We start from the raw sequence: 18,473 nt of genomic DNA, 5'->3' as shown, positions 1-18,473 counted from the left end.
CTAAATAATATGAAATCTCGCTCTATGATTTGAAGTTAAAATACTCAAATATGGGTAAACAGTGATTTTTTCACGTTTTTCATGTAGTTGATACATTCATTTTTACCAATATTTCGATACTATTTCATGTAGTATCACGATATGTGATTTGGCCTTCAAATCTCAGAATTTCGCATAATAATGCATTTTAAGCAAGTTTTCTTGCATTTTGTTTCGTACGAAAAATCATCGAAATTTAGCAATATTTTGACGTTTATCATCCCCTTTTCCTTTATGTGATTTAAACAAAATATATTATGTGAATTATGTGAAATTACAAAATTATGTGAATTAGGCAATATTTTGCCGTTATTGCCACGTTTTTGTGAATTTTCAGTTTATTGTTATTAATTCATTATATATTCGATAAAAATAATGCAAACGCATAATTGATTAGGTAATAACCTTAAATACTTCATTTTCAATCATCTATTTGTTTCTCGTTAAAATACTGAGTAAGATATTTAAAAGGGGAGAAGTTCTGTTTTTATTGCATATATCTACGTTTCAGCCGGAATAGAGATGTTTTCATGTACATCTTCCATCGGTAATATAAACGGAAAATAAGGTACATTTTAGTTCATTCTAATGAAAACACATTGATTTTTATCATTTTTATTGGAAACAACATTGTCATATGTCTTTTCTTGGATCAAAATAATACGAAACCTCGCTCTATGATTTGAAGTTAAAATCCTCAAATATGGTTATATAGTGACTTTTTTCACGTTTTTCATGTAGTTTGATATTACGTATATATATTCATTTTTACCAATATTTCGATACTATTTCATGTAGTATCACGATATGTGATTTGGCCTTCAAATCTCAGAATTTCGCATAATAATTCATTTTAAGCAATTTTTCTTGCATTTTGTTTCGTACCAAAAATCATCGAATTTAGCAATATTTTGACGTTTATCATCCCCTTTTCCTTTATGATATTTAAACAAAATATCATCGAATTAGGCAATATTTTGCCGTTTTTCCACGTTCTTGTAAATTTTCAGTTTATTGTTATTAATTCATTAAATGTACGATAAAAATGATGCAAACACATAATTGATTAGAAATTAACCTTAAATACTTTATTTTCAATCAACCATTTGTTTCTCGTTAAAATTCTGAGTAGGATATTGAAAAGGGGAGAAGTTCGGTTTTTATTGCATATATCGACGTTTCAGCCGGATTAGAGCGGTTTTACGTGTACATCTTCCATCGGTAATATAAACGGAAAATCAGGAACATTTAGGTAATTCTAATGAAAACACATTGATTTTTATCATTTTTATTGGAAACAACATTGTCATGTGTCTTTTCTTGGATCTCAATAATACGAAACCTCGCTCTATGATTTGAAGCTAAAATCCTCAAATATGGTAAAATAGTCACTTTTTCACGTTAATCATGTAGTTTGATATTACGTAAATATATTCATTTTTACCAATATTTCGATACTATTTCATGTAGTATCACAATATGTGATTTGGCCTTCAAATCTCAGAATGTCGCATAATATTGCATTTTAAGCAAGTTTTCTTGCATTTTGTTTCGTACGAAAAATCATCGAATTTAGCAATATTTTGACGTTTATCATCCCCTTTTCCTTTATGTGATTTAAACAAAATATATTATGTGAATTATGTGAAATTACAAAATTATGTGAATTAGGCAATATTTTGCCGTTATTGCCACGTTTTTGTGAATTTTCAGTTTATTGTTATTAATTCATTATATATACGATAAAAATGATGCAAACACACAATTGATTAGATAATAACCTTAAATACTTCATTTTCAATCAACTATATGTTTCTCGTTAAAATACTGAGTAAGATATTTAAAAGGGGAGAAGTTCTGTTTTTATTGCATATATCTACGTTTCAGCCGGAATAGAGATGTTTTCATGTACATCTTCCATCGGTAATATAAACGTAAAATCAGGTACATTTTAGTTAATTCTAATGAAAACACATTGATTTTTATCATTTTTATTGGAAACAACATTGTCATATGTCTTTTCTTGGATCAAAATAATACGAAACTTCGCTCTATGATTTGAAGTTAAAATCCTCAAATATGGTTATATAGTGACTTTTTTCACGTTTTTCATGTAGTTTGATATTACGTATATATATTCATTTTTACCAATATTTCGATACTATTTCATGTAGTATCACGATATGTGATTTGGCCTTCAAATCTCAGAATTTCGCATAATAATTCATTTTAAGCAAGTTTTCTTGCATTTTGTTTCGTACCAAAAATCATCGAATTTAGCAATATTTTGACGTTAATCATCCCCTTTTCCTTTATGTTATTTAAACAAAATATCATCGAATTAGGCAATATTTTGCCGTCTTTCCACGTTTTTGTGAATTTTCAGTTTATTGTTAATAATTCATTAAATATACAATAAAAATGATGCAAACACATTATTGATTAGAAATTAACCTTAAATACTTTATTTTCAATCAACCATTTGTTTCTCGTTAAAATACTGAGTAGGATATTGAAAAGGGGAGAAGTTCGGTTTTTATTGCATATATCGACGTTTCAGCTGGATTAGAGCTTTTTTACGTATACATCTTCCATCGGTAATATAAACGAAAAATCAGGAACATTTTAGTTAATTCTAATGAAAACACATTGATTTTTATCATTTTTATTGGAAACAACATTGTCGTATGTCTTTTCTTGGATCTAAATAATACGAAACCTCAGTCTATGATTTGAAGGTAAAATCCTCAAATATGGTAAAATAGTGACTTTTTCACGTTAATCATATAGTTTGATATTACGTAAATATCTTCATTTTTACCAATATTTCGATACTATTTCATGTAGTATCACAATATGTGATTTGGCCTTCAAATCTCAGAATGTCGCATAATATTGCATTTTAAGCAAGTTTTCTTGCCTTTTGTTTTGTACGAAAAATCATTGAATTTAGCAATATTTTGACGTTTATCATCCCCTTTTCCTCTATGAGATTTAAACAAAATATCATCGAATTAGGCAATATTTTGCCGTTTTTCTACGTTTTTGTGAATTTTCAGTTTATGGGTATTAATTCATTATATATACGATAAAAATGATGCAAACACATAATTGATTAGATAATAACCTTATATACTTCATTTTCAATCAACTATTTGTTTCTCGTTAAAATACTGAGTAAGATAAGGGAAGGGGGGGGGGGAAGGGGAGAAAATCTGTTTTTATTGCATATATCGACGTTTCAGCCGGAATAGAGATGTTTTCGTGAACATCTTCCATCGGTAATATAAACGGAAAATCAGGAACATTTTAGTTCATTCTAATGAAAACACATTGATTTTTATCATTTGTATTCGAAACAACATTGTCATATGTCTTTTCTTGGATCTAAATAATACGAAACCTCGCTCTATGATTTGAAGTTAAAATCCTCAAATATGGTTAAAAAGTGACTTTTTTCACGTTTTTCATGTAGTTTGATATTACGTAAATATATTAATTTTTACCAATATTTCGATACTATTTCATGTAGTATCACGATATGTGATTTGGCCTTCAAATCTCAGAATTTCGCAAAATATTGCGTTTTAAGCAAGTTTTCTTGCATTTTGTTTCGTACGAAAAATCACCGAATTTAGCAATATTTTGACGTTTATCATCCCCTTTTCCTCTATGTGATTTAAACAAATTATCATCGAATTAGGCAATATTTTGCCGTTTTTCCACGTTTTTGTGAATTTTCAGTTTATTGTTATTAATTCATTATATATACGATAAAAATAATGCAAGCACATAATTGATTAGATAATAACCTTAAATACTTCATTTTCAATCATCTATTTGTTTCTCGTTAAAATACGCAGTAAGATATTAAGAAGGGGAGAAGTTCTATTTTTATTGCATATATCGACGTTTCAGCCGGAATAGAGCGGTTTTCGTGTACATCTTTCATCGGTAATATAAACGGAAAATCAGGAACATTTTATTTAAATCTAATGAAAACACATTGATTTTTATCATTTGTATCGGACATATTGTCATATGTCTTTTCTTGGATCTAAATAATACGAAACCTCGCTCTATGATTTGAAGTTAAAATCCTCATATATGGTTAAATAGTGACTTTTTTCACGTTTTTCATTTAGTTTAACATTACGTAAATATATTCATTTTTACCAATATTTCGATACTTTTTCATGTAGTATCAAGATAGGTGATTTGGCCTTCAAATCTCAGAATTTCGCATAATAATGCATTTTAAGCAAGTTTTCTTGCATTTTGTTTCCTACCAAAAATCATCGAATTTAGCAATATTTTGACGTTTATCATCCCCTTTTCCTTTATGATATTTAAACAAAATATCATCGAATTAGGCAATATTTTGACAATTTTCCACGTTTTTATGAATTTTCAGTTTATTGTTATTAATTCCTTAAATATACGATAAAAATGATGCAAACACATAATTGATTAGATAATAACCTTATATACTTCATTTTTAATCAGCCATTTGTTTCTTGTTAAAATACTGAGTAGGATATTGAAAAGGGGAGAAGTTCGGTTTTTATTGCATATATCGACGTTTCAGCCGGATTGAAACGGTTTTACGTGTACATCTTCCATCGGTAATATAAACGGAAAATCAGGAACATTTCAGTTAATTCCATTGGTTTTTATCATTTGTATTGGAAACAACATTGTCATATGTCTTTTCTTGGTTCTAAATAATATGAAATCTCGCTCTATGATTTGAAGTTAAAATACTCAAATATGGGTAAATAGTGATTTTTTCACGTTTTTCATGTAGTTTGATACATTCATTTTTACCAATATTTCGATACTATTTCATGTAGTATCACGATATGTGATTTGGCCTTCAAATCTCAGAATTTCGCATTATAATGCATTTTAAGCAAGTTTTCTTGCATTTTGTTTCGTACGAAAAATCATCGAATTTAGCAATATTTTGACGTTTATCATCCCCTTTTGCTACATGATATTTAAACAAAATATCATCGAATTAGGCAATATTTTGCCGTTTTTCCTGGTTTTTGTGAATTTTCAGTTTATTGTTATTAATTCATTAAATATACGATAAAAATGATGCAAACACATAATTCATTAGATAATAACCTTAAATACTTCATTTTCAATCAGCCATTTGTTTCTTGTTAAAATATTGAGTAGGATATTGAAAAGGGGAGAAATTCGGTGTTTATTGCATATATCGACGTTTCAGCCGGATTAGAACGGTTTTACGTGTATATCTTCCATCGGTAATATAAACGGAAAATCAGGAACATTTTAGTTAATTCCATTGGTTTTTATCATTTGTATTGGAAACAACATTGTCATATGTCTTTTCTTGGTTCTAAATAATACGAAATCTCGCTCTATGATTTGAAGTTAAAATACTCAAATATGGGTAAATAGTGATTTTTTCACGTTTTTCATGTAGTTTGATACATTCATTTTTACCAATATTTCGATACTATTTCATGTAGTATCACGATATGTGATTTGGCTTTCAAATCTCAGAATTTCGAATAATAATGCATTTTAAGCAAGTTTTCTTGCATTTTGTTTCGTACGAAAAATCATCGAATTTAGCAATATTTTGACGCTTATCATCCCCTTTTCCTTTATGATATTTAAACAAAATATCATCGAATTAGGCAATATTTTGCCGTTTTTCCTGGTTTTTGTGAATTTTCAGTTTATTGTTATTAATTCATTAAATATACGATAAAAATGATGCAAACACATAATTGATTAGATAATAACCTTAAATACTTCATTTTCAATCAGCCATTTGTTTCTCGGTAAAATACTGAGTAGGATATTGAAAAGGGGAGAAGTTCGGTTTTTATTGCATATATCGACGTTTCAGCCGGAATAGAGCGGTTTTACGTGTACATCTTCCATCGGTAATATAAACGGAAAATCAGGAACATTTTAGTTAATTCTAACGAAAACACATTGATTTTTATCATTTTTATTGGAAACAACATTGTCGTATGTCTTTTCTTGGATCTAAATAATACGAAACCTCAGTCTATGATTTGAAGGTAAAATCCTCAAATATGGTAAAATAGTGACTTTTTCACGTTAATCATATAGTTTGATATTACGTAAATATCTTCATTTTTACCAATATTTCGATACTATTTCATGTAGTATCACAATATGTGATTTGGCCTTCAAATCTCAGAATGTCGCATAATATTGCATTTTAAGCAAGTTTTCTTGCCTTTTGTTTTGTACGAAAAATCATTGAATTTAGCAATATTTTGACGTTTATCATCCCCTTTTCCTCTATGAGATTTAAACAAAATATCATCGAATTAGGCAATATTTTGCCGTTTTTCTACGTTTTTGTGAATTTTCAGTTTATGGGTATTAATTCATTATATATACGATAAAAATGATGCAAACACATAATTGATTAGATAATAACCTTATATACTTCATTTTCAATCAACTATTTGTTTCTCGTTAAAATACTGAGTAAGATAAGGGAAGGGGGGGGGGGGAAGGGGAGAAAATCTGTTTTTATTGCATATATCGACGTTTCAGCCGGAATAGAGATGTTTTCGTGAACATCTTCCATCGGTAATATAAACGGAAAATCAGGAACATTTTAGTTCATTCTAATGAAAACACATTGATTTTTATCATTTGTATTCGAAACAACATTGTCATATGTCTTTTCTTGGATCTAAATAATACGAAACCTCGCTCTATGATTTGAAGTTAAAATCCTCAAATATGGTTAAAAAGTGACTTTTTTCACGTTTTTCATGTAGTTTGATATTACGTAAATATATTAATTTTTACCAATATTTCGATACTATTTCATGTAGTATCACGATATGTGATTTGGCCTTCAAATCTCAGAATTTCGCAAAATATTGCGTTTTAAGCAAGTTTTCTTGCATTTTGTTTCGTACGAAAAATCACCGAATTTAGCAATATTTTGACGTTTATCATCCCCTTTTCCTCTATGTGATTTAAACAAATTATCATCGAATTAGGCAATATTTTGCCGTTTTTCCACGTTTTTGTGAATTTTCAGTTTATTGTTATTAATTCATTATATATACGATAAAAATAATGCAAGCACATAATTGATTAGATAATAACCTTAAATACTTCATTTTCAATCATCTATTTGTTTCTCGTTAAAATACGCAGTAAGATATTAAGAAGGGGAGAAGTTCTATTTTTATTGCATATATCGACGTTTCAGCCGGAATAGAGCGGTTTTCGTGTACATCTTTCATCGGTAATATAAACGGAAAATCAGGAACATTTTATTTAAATCTAATGAAAACACATTGATTTTTATCATTTGTATCGGACATATTGTCATATGTCTTTTCTTGGATCTAAATAATACGAAACCTCGCTCTATGATTTGAAGTTAAAATCCTCATATATGGTTAAATAGTGACTTTTTTCACGTTTTTCATTTAGTTTAACATTACGTAAATATATTCATTTTTACCAATATTTCGATACTTTTTCATGTAGTATCAAGATAGGTGATTTGGCCTTCAAATCTCAGAATTTCGCATAATAATGCATTTTAAGCAAGTTTTCTTGCATTTTGTTTCCTACCAAAAATCATCGAATTTAGCAATATTTTGACGTTTATCATCCCCTTTTCCTTTATGATATTTAAACAAAATATCATCGAATTAGGCAATATTTTGACAATTTTCCACGTTTTTATGAATTTTCAGTTTATTGTTATTAATTCCTTAAATATACGATAAAAATGATGCAAACACATAATTGATTAGATAATAACCTTATATACTTCATTTTTAATCAGCCATTTGTTTCTTGTTAAAATACTGAGTAGGATATTGAAAAGGGGAGAAGTTCGGTTTTTATTGCATATATCGACGTTTCAGCCGGATTGAAACGGTTTTACGTGTACATCTTCCATCGGTAATATAAACGGAAAATCAGGAACATTTCAGTTAATTCCATTGGTTTTTATCATTTGTATTGGAAACAACATTGTCATATGTCTTTTCTTGGTTCTAAATAATATGAAATCTCGCTCTATGATTTGAAGTTAAAATACTCAAATATGGGTAAATAGTGATTTTTTCACGTTTTTCATGTAGTTTGATACATTCATTTTTACCAATATTTCGATACTATTTCATGTAGTATCACGATATGTGATTTGGCCTTCAAATCTCAGAATTTCGCATTATAATGCATTTTAAGCAAGTTTTCTTGCATTTTGTTTCGTACGAAAAATCATCGAATTTAGCAATATTTTGACGTTTATCATCCCCTTTTGCTACATGATATTTAAACAAAATATCATCGAATTAGGCAATATTTTGCCGTTTTTCCTGGTTTTTGTGAATTTTCAGTTTATTGTTATTAATTCATTAAATATACGATAAAAATGATGCAAACACATAATTCATTAGATAATAACCTTAAATACTTCATTTTCAATCAGCCATTTGTTTCTTGTTAAAATATTGAGTAGGATATTGAAAAGGGGAGAAATTCGGTGTTTATTGCATATATCGACGTTTCAGCCGGATTAGAACGGTTTTACGTGTATATCTTCCATCGGTAATATAAACGGAAAATCAGGAACATTTTAGTTAATTCCATTGGTTTTTATCATTTGTATTGGAAACAACATTGTCATATGTCTTTTCTTGGTTCTAAATAATACGAAATCTCGCTCTATGATTTGAAGTTAAAATACTCAAATATGGGTAAATAGTGATTTTTTCACGTTTTTCATGTAGTTTGATACATTCATTTTTACCAATATTTCGATACTATTTCATGTAGTATCACGATATGTGATTTGGCTTTCAAATCTCAGAATTTCGAATAATAATGCATTTTAAGCAAGTTTTCTTGCATTTTGTTTCGTACGAAAAATCATCGAATTTAGCAATATTTTGACGCTTATCATCCCCTTTTCCTTTATGATATTTAAACAAAATATCATCGAATTAGGCAATATTTTGCCGTTTTTCCTGGTTTTTGTGAATTTTCAGTTTATTGTTATTAATTCATTAAATATACGATAAAAATGATGCAAACACATAATTGATTAGATAATAACCTTAAATACTTCATTTTCAATCAGCCATTTGTTTCTCGGTAAAATACTGAGTAGGATATTGAAAAGGGGAGAAGTTCGGTTTTTATTGCATATATCGACGTTTCAGCCGGAATAGAGCGGTTTTACGTGTACATCTTCCATCGGTAATATAAACGGAAAATCAGGAACATTTTAGTTAATTCTAACGAAAACACATTGATTTTTATCATTTTTATTGGAAACAACATTGTCATATGTCTTTTCTTGGATCTAAATAATACGAAACCTCGCTCTATGATTTGAAGTTAAAATCCTCAAATATGGTTCTATAGTGACTTTTTTCACGTTTTTCATGTAGTTTAATATTACGTATATATATTCATTTTTACCAATATTTCGATACTATTTCATATAGTATCACGATATATGATTTTTCTTCAAATCTCAGAATTTCGCATAAAATTGCATTTTAAGCAAGTTTTCTTGCATTTAGTTTCGTGCGAAAAATTATCGAATATAGCAATATTTTCACGTTCATCATCCCCTTTTCCTTTATGTGATTTAAACAAAATATTATCGAATTAGGCAATATTTTGCCGTTTTTCCACGTTTTTGTGAATTTTCAGTTTATTGTTATTAATTCATTAAACATACGATAAAAATGATGCAAACACATAATTGATTAGAAATTAACCTTAAATACTTTATTTGCAATCAACCATTTGTCTCTCGTTAAAATACTGAGTAGGATATTGAAAAAGGGGAGAAGTTCGGTTTTTATTGCATATATCGACGTTTCAGCTGGATTAGAGCGGTTTTACGTGTACATCTTCCATCGGTAATATAAACGGAAAATCAGGAACATTTTAGTTAATTCTAATGAAAACACATTGGTTTTTATCATTTGTATTGGAAACAACATTGTCATATGTCTTTTTTTTTGGATCTATATAACACGAAACCTCGCTATATGATTTGAAGTTAAAATCCTCAAATATGGTTAAATAGAGACTTTTTCACGTTTTTCATGTAGTTTGATATTACATAAATATATTCATTTTTACCAATATTTCAACACTATTTCATGTAATATCACGATATGTGAGTTGGCCTTCAAATATCAGAATTTCGCATAATTTTGAATTTTAAGCAAGTTTCCTTGCATTTTGTTTCGTACGAAAAATCATCGAATTTAGCAATATTTTGACGTTTATCATCTCCTTTTCCTTTACGTGATTTAAACAAAATATCATCGAATTAGGCAATATTTTGCCGTTTTCCACGTTTTTGTGAATTTTCAGTCTATGGTATTAATTCACTATATATACGATAAAAATGATGCAAACACATAATTGATTAGATAATAACCTTAAATACTTCATTTTCAATCATCTATTTGTTTCTCTTTAAAATACTGAGTAAGATATTGAAAAGGGGAGAAGTTCGGTTTTTATTGCATATATCGACTTTTCAGGCGGATTAGAGCGGTTTTACGTGTACATCTTCCATCGGTAATATAAACGGAAAATCAGAAACATTTTAGTTATTCCATTGGTTTTTATCATTTGTATTGGAAACAACATTGTCATATGTCTTATCTTGGATCTAAATAATACGAAACCTCCCTCTATGATTTGAAGTTAAAATCCTCAAATATGGTAAAATAGTGACTTTTTCACGTTTTTCATGTAGTTTGATATTACGTAAATATATTTATTTTTACCAATATTTCGATACTATTTCATGTAGTATCACGATATGTGATTTGGCTATCAAATCTTAGAATTTCGCATAATATTGCATTTTATGCAAGTTTCCTTGCATTTTGTTTCGTACGAAAAATCATCGAATTTAGCAATATTTTGACGTTTATCATCCCCTTTTCCTCTATGTGATTTAAACAAATTATCATCGAATTAGGCAATATTTTGCCGTTTTTCCACGTTTTTGTGAATTTTCAGTTTATTGTTATTAATTCATTATATACACGATAAAAATAATGCAAACACATAATTGATTAGATAATAACCTTAAATACTTCATTTTCAAACAACTATATGTTTCTCGTTAAAATACTGAGTAAGATATAAAGAAGGGGAGAAGTTCGGTTTTTATTGCATATATCGCCGTTTCAGCCGGAATAGAGATGTTTTCGTGTACATCTTCCATCGGTAATATAAACGGAAAATCAGGAACATTTTAGTTAATTCCATTGGTTTTTATCATTTGTATTGGAAACAACATTGTCATATGTCTTTTCTTGGTTCTAAATAATACGAAATCACGCTCTATGATTTGAAGTTAAAATACTCATATATGGGTAAATAGTGATTTTTTCACGTTTTTTATGTAGTTTGATACATTCATTTTTACCAATATTTCGATACTATTTCATGTAGTATCACGATATGTGATTTGGCTTTCAAATCTCAGAATTTCGAATAATAATGCATTTTAAGCAAGTTTTCTTGCATTTTGTTTCGTACGAAAAATCATCGAATTTAGCAATATTTTGACGCTTATCATCCCCTTTTCCTTTATGATATTTAAACAAAATATCATCGAATTAGGCAATATTTTGCCGTTTTTCCTGGTTTTTGTGAATTTTCAGTTTATTGTTATTAATTCATTAAATATACGATAAAAATGATGCAAACACATAATTGATTAGAAATTAACCTTAAATACTTTATTTGCAATCAACCATTTGTCTCTCGTTAAAATACTGAGTAGGATATTGAAAAAGGGGAGAAGTTCGGTTTTTATTGCATATATCGACGTTTCAGCTGGATTAGAGCGGTTTTACGTGTACATCTTCCATCGGTAATATAAACGGAAAATCAGGAACATTTTAGTTAATTCTAATGAAAACACATTGGTTTTTATCATTTGTATTGGAAACAACATTGTCATATGTCTTTTTTTTTGGATCTATATAACACGAAACCTCGCTATTTGATTTGAAGTTAAAATCCTCAAATATGGTTAAATAGAGACTTTTTCACGTTTTTCATGTAGTTTGATATTACATAAATATATTCATTTTTACCAATATTTCAACACTATTTCATGTAATATCACGATATGTGAGTTGGCCTTCAAATATCAGAATTTCGCATAATTTTGAATTTTAAGCAAGTTTCCTTGCATTTTGTTTCGTACGAAAAATCATCGAATTTAGCAATATTTTGACGTTTATCATCTCCTTTTCCTTTACGTGATTTAAACAAAATATCATCGAATTAGGCAATATTTTGCCGTTTTCCACGTTTTTGTGAATTTTCAGTCTATGGTATTAATTCACTATATATACGATAAAAATGATGCAAACACATAATTGATTAGATAATAACCTTAAATACTTCATTTTCAATCATCTATTTGTTTCTCTTTAAAATACTGAGTAAGATATTGAAAAGGGGAGAAGTTCGGTTTTTATTGCATATATCGACTTTTCAGGCGGATTAGAGCGGTTTTACGTGTACATCTTCCATCGGTAATATAAACGGAAAATCAGAAACATTTTAGTTATTCCATTGGTTTTTATCATTTGTATTGGAAACAACATTGTCATATGTCTTATCTTGGATCTAAATAATACGAAACCTCCCTCTATGATTTGAAGTTAAAATCCTCAAATATGGTAAAATAGTGACTTTTTCACGTTTTTCATGTAGTTTGATATTACGTAAATATATTTATTTTTACCAATATTTCGATACTATTTCATGTAGTATCACGATATGTGATTTGGCTATCAAATCTTAGAATTTCGCATAATATTGCATTTTATGCAAGTTTCCTTACATTTTGTTTCGTACGAAAAATCATCGAATTTAGCAATATTTTGACGTTTATCATCCCCTTTTCCTCTATGTGATTTAAACAAATTATCATCGAATTAGGCAATATTTTGCCGTTTTTCCACGTTTTTGTGAATTTTCAGTTTATTGTTATTAATTCATTATATACACGATAAAAATAATGCAAACACATAATTGATTAGATAATAACCTTAAATACTTCATTTTCAATCAACTATATGTTTCTCGTTAAAATACTGAGTAAGATATAAAGAAGGGGAGAAGTTCGGTTTTTATTGCATATATCGCCGTTTCAGCCGGAATAGAGATGTTTTCGTGTACATCTTCCATCGGTAATATAAACGGAAAATCAGGAACATTTTAGTTAATTCCATTGGTTTTTATCATTTGTATTGGAAACAACATTGTCATATGTCTTTTCTTGGTTCTAAATAATACGAAATCACGCTCTATGATTTGAAGTTAAAATACTCATATATGGGTAAATAGTGATTTTTTCACGTTTTTTATGTAGTTTGATACATTCATTTTTACCAATATTTCGATACTATTTCATGTAGTATCACGATATGTGATTTGGCTTTCAAATCTCAGAATTTCGAATAATAATGCATTTTAAGCAAGTTTTCTTGCATTTTGTTTCGTACGAAAAATCATCGAATTTAGCAATATTTTGACGCTTATCATCCCCTTTTCCTTTATGATATTTAAACAAAATATCATCGAATTAGGCAATATTTTGCCGTTTTTCCTGGTTTTTGTGAATTTTCAGTTTATTGTTATTAATTCATTAAATATACGATAAAAATGATGCAAACACATAATTGATTAGAAATTAACCTTAAATACTTTATTTGCAATCAACCATTTGTCTCTCGTTAAAATACTGAGTAGGATATTGAAAAAGGGGAGAAGTTCGGTTTTTATTGCATATATCGACGTTTCAGCTGGATTAGAGCGGTTTTACGTGTACATCTTCCATCGGTAATATAAACGGAAAATCAGGAACATTTTAGTTAATTCTAATGAAAACACATTGGTTTTTATCATTTGTATTGGAAACAACATTGTCATATGTCTTTTTTTTGGATCTATATAACACGAAACCTCGCTATATGATTTGAAGTTAAAATCCTCAAATATGGTTAAATAGAGACTTTTTCACGTTTTTCATGTAGTTTGATATTACATAAATATATTCATTTTTACCAATATTTCAACACTATTTCATGTAATATCACGATATGTGAGTTGGCCTTCAAATATCAGAATTTCGCATAATTTTGAATTTTAAGCAAGTTTCCTTGCATTTTGTTTCGTACGAAAAATCATCGAATTTAGCAATATTTTGACGTTTATCATCTCCTTTTCCTTTACGTGATTTAAACAAAATATCATCGAATTAGGCAATATTTTGCCGTTTTCCACGTTTTTGTGAATTTTCAGTCTATGGTATTAATTCACTATATATACGATAAAAATGATGCAAACACATAATTGATTAGATAATAACCTTAAATACTTCATTTTCAATCATCTATTTGTTTCTCTTTAAAATACTGAGTAAGATATTGAAAAGGGGAGAAGTTCGGTTTTTATTGCATATATCGACGTTTCAGCCGGAATAGAGATGTTTTCGTGTAATCTTCCTTCGGTAATATAAACGGAAAATCAGGTACATTTTAGTTAATTCTAATGAAAACACATTGATTTTTATAATTTTTATTGGAAACAACATTGTCATATGTCTTTTCTTGGATCAAAATAATACGAAACCTCGCTCTATGATTTGAAGTTAAAATCCTCAAATATGGTTATATAGTGACTTTTTTCACGTTTTTCATGTAGTTTGATATTACGTATATATATTCATTTTTACCAATATTTCGATACTATTTCATGTAGTATCACGATATGTGATTTGGCCTTCAAATCTCCGAATTTCGCATAATAATTCATTTTAAGCAAGTTTTCTTGCATTTTGTTTCGTACCAAAAATCATCGAATTTAGCAATATTTTGACGTTTATCATCCCCTTTTCCTCTATGTGATTTAAACAAATTATCATCGAATTAGGCAATATTTTGCCGTTTTTCCACGTTTTTGTGAATTTTCAGTTTATTGTTATTAATTCATTATATACACGATAAAAATAATGCAAACACATAATTGATTAGATAATAACCTTAAATACTTCATTTTCAATCAACTATATGTTTCTCGTTAAAATACTGAGTAAGATATAAAGAAGGGGAGAAGTTCGGTTTTTATTGCATATATCGCCGTTTCAGCCGGAATAGAGATGTTTTCGTGTACATCTTCCATCGGTAATATAAACGGAAAATCAGGAACATTTTAGTTAATTCCATTGGTTTTTATCATTTGTATTGGAAACAACATTGTCATATGTCTTTTCTTGGTTCTAAATAATACGAAATCACGCTCTATGATTTGAAGTTAAAATACTCATATATGGGTAAATAGTGATTTTTTCACGTTTTTTATGTAGTTTGATACATTCATTTTTACCAATATTTCGATACTATTTCATGTAGTATCACGATATGTGATTTGGCTTTCAAATCTCAGAATTTCGAATAATAATGCATTTTAAGCAAGTTTTCTTGCATTTTGTTTCGTACGAAAAATCATCGAATTTAGCAATATTTTGACGCTTATCATCCCCTTTTCCTTTATGATATTTAAACAAAATATCATCGAATTAGGCAATATTTTGCCGTTTATCCTGGTTTTTGTGAATTTTCAGTTTATTGTTATTAATTCATTAAATATACGATAAAAATGATGCAAACACATAATTGATTAGAAATTAACCTTAAATACTTTATTTGCAATCAACCATTTGTCTCTCGTTAAAATACTGAGTAGGATATTGAAAAAGGGGAGAAGTTCGGTTTTTATTGCATATATCGACGTTTCAGCTGGATTAGAGCGGTTTTACGTGTACATCTTCCATCGGTAATATAAACGGAAAATCAGGAACATTTTAGTTAATTCTAATGAAAACACATTGGTTTTTATCATTTGTATTGGAAACAACATTGTCATATGTCTTTTTTTTGGATCTATATAACACGAAACCTCGCTATATGATTTGAAGTTAAAATCCTCAAATATGGTTAAATAGAGACTTTTTCACGTTTTTCATGTAGTTTGATATTACATAAATATATTCATTTTTACCAATATTTCAACACTATTTCATGTAATATCACGATATGTGAGTTGGCCTTCAAATATCAGAATTTCGCATAATTTTGAATTTTAAGCAAGTTTCCTTGCATTTTGTTTCGTACGAAAAATCATCGAATTTAGCAATATTTTGACGTTTATCATCTCCTTTTCCTTTACGTGATTTAAACAAAATATCATCGAATTAGGCAATATTTTGCCGTTTTCCACGTTTTTGTGAATTTTCAGTCTATGGTATTAATTCACTATATATACGATAAAAATGATGCAAACACATAATTGATTAGATAATAACCTTAAATACTTCATTTTCAATCATCTATTTGTTTCTCTTTAAAATACTGAGTAAGATATTGAAAAGGGGAGAAGTTCGGTTTTTATTGCATATATCGACGTTTCAGCCGGAATAGAGATGTTTTCGTGTAATCTTCCTTCGGTAATATAAACGGAAAATCAGGTACATTTTAGTTAATTCTAATGAAAACACATTGATTTTTATAATTTTTATTGGAAACAACATTGTCATATGTCTTTTCTTGGATCAAAATAATACGAAACCTCGCTCTATGATTTGAAGTTAAAATCCTCAAATATGGTTATATAGTGACTTTTTTCACGTTTTTCATGTAGTTTGATATTACGTATATATATTCATTTTTACCAATATTTCGATACTATTTCATGTAGTATCACGATATGTGATTTGGCCTTCAAATCTCCGAATTTCGCATAATAATTCATTTTAAGCAAGTTTTCTTGCATTTTGTTTCGTACCAAAAATCATCGAATTTAGCAATATTTTGACGTTTATCATCCCCTTTTCCTCTATGTGATTTAAACAAATTATCATCGAATTAGGCAATATTTTGCCGTTTTTCCACGTTTTTGCGAATTTTCAGTTTATTGTTATTAATTCATTATATACACGATAAAAATAATGCAAACACATAATTGATTAGATAATAACCTTAAATACTTCATTTTCAATCAACTATATGTTTCTCGTTAAAATACTGAGTAAGATATAAAGAAGGGGAGAAGTTCGGTTTTTATTGCATATATCGCCGTTTCAGCCGGAATAGAGATGTTTTCGTGTACATCTTCCATCGGTAATATAAACGGAAAATCAGGTACATTTTAGTTAATTCTAACGAAAACACATTGATTTTTATCATTTTTATTGGAAACAACATTGTCATATGTCTTTTCTTGGATCTAAATAATATGAAACCTCGCTCTATGATTTGAAGTTAAAATCCTCAAATATGGTTCTATAGTGACTTTTTTCACGTTTTTCATGTAGTTTAACATTACGTAAATATATTCATTTTTTACCAATATTTCGATACTATTTCATGTAGTATCACGATATGTGATTTGGCCTTCAAATCTCAATATTTCGCATAATAATGCATTTTAAGCAAGTTTTCTTGCATTTTGTTTCGTACGAAAAATCATCGAATTTAGCAATATTTTGACGTTTATCATCCCCTTTTCCTTTATGTTATTTAAACAAAATATCATCGAACTAGGCAATATTTTGCCGTTTTTCCACGTTTTTGTGAATTTTCAGTTTATTGTTAATTATTCATTATATATACTATAAAAATGATGCAAACACATAATTGGTTAGATAATAACCTTAAATACTTCATTTTCAATCAACCATTTGTTTCTTGTTAAAAAACTGAGTAGGATATTGAAAAGGGAAGAAGTTCGGTTTTTATTGCATATATCGACTTTTCAGGCGGATTAGAGCGGTTTTACATGTACATCTTCCATCGGTAATATAAACGGAAAATCAAAAACATTTTAGTTAATTCTAATGAAAACTCATTGTTTTTTATCATTTGTATTGGAAACAACATTGTCATATGTCTTTCCTTGGATCTAAATAATGCGAAACCTCGCTCTATGATTTGAAGTCTAAAATCCTCAAATATGGTAAAAAATTTTTTACCATATTTTGATTTTTTTCACGTTTTTCATATTACGTAAATATATTCATTTTTACCAATATTTCGATACTCTTTCATGTAGTATCAAGATATGTGATTTGGCCTTCAAATCTCAGAATTTCGCTAAATAATGCATTTTAAGCAAGTTTTCTTGCATTTTGTTTCGTACCAAAAATCATCGAATTTAGCAATATTTTGACGTTTATCATCCCCTTTTCCTTTATGTTATTTATACAAAATATCATCGAATTAGGCAATATTTTGCCGTTTTTTCACTTTTTGTGAATTTTCAGTTTATTGTTATTAATTCATTATATATACGATAAAAATGATGCAAACACATAA

The sequence above is a fragment of the Procambarus clarkii genome, chromosome 45 (genome assembly GCF_040958095.1).
Source record: "Procambarus clarkii isolate CNS0578487 chromosome 45, FALCON_Pclarkii_2.0, whole genome shotgun sequence".
Classification (NCBI taxonomy): Eukaryota; Metazoa; Arthropoda; class Malacostraca; order Decapoda; family Cambaridae; genus Procambarus; species Procambarus clarkii.
The sequence above is the reverse complement of the archived record's forward strand: the minus strand, read 5'-3'. Positions refer to the sequence as shown.